Raw genomic sequence first — 2,701 nt, forward strand, 5'->3', positions numbered from 1 at the left:
TCCGTCACGCAGAGGCTGGGGACCCCTGAGTTAGAGGAAAGTTCAAAGATTCTTCCTGAGTCTTTGGACCTTTAAAAATAATCAGCTTAAATTAATCCTCATGGTAAAGAGACACATTTTTGGGGTGGCAAATTTTGCTTCCCTACATCCTCTTTTTCTATTACCCAAAGATTGAAATTAATTTATCCTTGAATGTTTTACAGCACTTATTGGTAAACTGTTATTGACCTGGAGGTTTACTTATAGATTTTTCATTACTGTCTTTATTTTCTTAAAATAGTTTTCAGGTATCTGCTTCTTGATTCAATATTGGTAATTTTTTTCTAGAAATGTATCCATTTCACTGAAGTTTAAAAATGTATTGAGATAAAGTTGTTCATAATGTTACTTTTCATCTTTTTGTGTCTGAAACTTCTGTTATTGTGTCCCCATATTAATTCATAGTAGAGTTTATTTATGTACTCTTTTTTTTTTTCTTGGTCTGTTTCACTAGTAGTTTACCTGAAGTTTACAAACTTTTACCCTTGTGGACCTTGTCTGTTTTATCTTTCTTTTATATATTGTTAACATTGTGTCATAATTTTTTTCCTTCTACTTTCTTTTTTTATCTTATTTTTATAACTTAGGATGAATGCTCTACTCATTAATTTTAGCCCTTTTAAACAAAATAACAAGAATTTTAAACTACAAATTTCCCTCTAATAATGTTCTAAATGCATTGTACATGTTTTGGTACATGATTCTTTTATTATTCTTTAGGTCTAAACATTTTCTACTTCCATTATTAGTTCCCCTTTGAACCATTGGTTAGATTATCAAATATTTGTAATTTTTCAAGTTCCTTTTGTGACACTTTCTGGCTTAATCACACTGTGACCTGAGACTGCGGTCTACATTTTAAGAAAATCCATTTTTAAGAAACTTTTGAGATGAATTTCATGGGCCATACACAGGTTGTCATTTTTTAAATGACCCAGGAGTACTTGAAAAGAATGCTTTACCTCAAACTTTTAAATAGCGTTACTCAGATTTTCTGTATCTTTAATTCCAGTTCCAGAACCTAGTCTGCCATGCCCCTGGAAAAGGCAGCTGATTCATGAAGTCTTGAGCTGGGTCTCTGTGGTGTTGAATCTTTGCTCTGGACAGTGTGCTCACCAGAGGGCAGGGCAGTCTCTGATGCCAAGAGATGGTGCTGACTTTCTCTTTGTCTTTCAGACCTGAGATCTTCAATGAGGACAGCCAGCCACACAGAGGTAAGAGAGTTTATCTTCCAAGGTTTCTCCAACTTCAGAGCATCAGCTCACGCTCTTTGTGGCATTTCTCACCCTGCATATTCTCACTCTGGCTGGCAATGTCATCATTGTGACTGTAATCTGCATGGACCATCACCTCCACACCCCCATGTACTTCTTTCTAAGTGTCCTGTCCACATCAGAGACTTTCTACTCCCTGGTCATCATCCCACGCATGCTTTCCAGCCTGGTAGGTCTGAGCCAATCCATTTCCCTGGAGGGCTGCGGGACCCAGCTTTTTTTCTTCCTTGGTTTTGCCATCACCAACTGCCTCCTGTTGGCAGTAATGGGGTATGATCGCTATGTGGCCATCTGCAACCCACTTCGTTACTCAAGCGTCGTGAACTGGAGGGTCTGGGCCACGCTGGTGTCCTCAGTCTGTGCCATGGGGCTCTCACGCTCGCTGGTTCAGACTGTGGCCATTTTCAGACTACCTGTTTGCAAGGCACTGATTGAGCATTTCTTCTGTGATGTTCGACCTGTGTTGGACCTGGCCTGTGCTACCCCAATCATCAATGATATCTTGACCTTAATGATCAGCCTCTTGGCCATCACAGGCCCCGCCACCTTCCTCTGCATCTCCTACATCCTCATTATTTCAACCATCCTCAAGACTGCCTCAGCCGAGGGCCGGAAGAAGACATTTGCCACCTGCGCCTCCCACCTCACTGTGGTCATTGTCCACTATGGCTGTGCCTCCGTGGCCTACTTCAAGCCCAAGTCAGAGAACACCAAGGATGAGGATCAGCTAATCTCAGTGACCTACACTGTCATAACACCTTTACTAAACCCTGTTGTGTATAGTCTAAGAAACAAAGAATCCAGGATGCTCTGTGGAGAGCGGTGGGTAGGAAATCCCTTTCCTAAGATGAAATCCCTACCCAAATAAGTGAGCATACCCTCCAGGAGGAAGCCTATATAGGTAAAGTTACAAAGCCAAGATTTCAAATGACTGGTGCAGTCTCAGACATCACAGCCAGGGCCAGGGCCAAAGGGGAGCTGGGGGCTAGCCTCTAATAATTGATTTTCACTTCCTCAACCTCTTTGTTAACATAATAAAAACACAAGTCACTCTACCGGCCTGTAAACAGACACCCATTGGCCTTATTCCAGGAGATAATTAGAAGGTCAAAATGTGATCCAGTGTTCATCTCAAGCTTAAATTTAAAGTGACCAGTCCACTTTTTAATGTGGTATAAACCATGTTAAAATTGCCACTCCACTGAATCCTCCTTTAACATAAACTGGATGCTTCAACAAGTGGTCACTAGGAAGGATATTGTGCAAAAATCTAAGTGCCTTGTGTTTTAATAAGATAAGCAAAGCAAAAATATAGATATCTTTTAGGAAATGGGTTTGCAGTGAGCTAAAATACTTCTAGAGAGAATAGTCTCAAGCATGTGTGACTT

General features: G+C 40.7%; 1 pseudogene; it reads left to right on the top strand.

Moving 5' to 3' along the window:
• The first annotated feature begins 1,229 nt into the window (after positions 1–1,229).
• Positions 1,230–2,159, top strand: LOC130835604 (olfactory receptor 10J1-like; annotated as a pseudogene).
• The last annotated feature ends 542 nt before the right edge of the window (positions 2,160–2,701 follow it).

This window comes from Hippopotamus amphibius, chromosome 1 (assembly GCF_030028045.1).
Source record: "Hippopotamus amphibius kiboko isolate mHipAmp2 chromosome 1, mHipAmp2.hap2, whole genome shotgun sequence".
Taxonomy (NCBI): Eukaryota; Metazoa; Chordata; class Mammalia; order Artiodactyla; family Hippopotamidae; genus Hippopotamus; species Hippopotamus amphibius.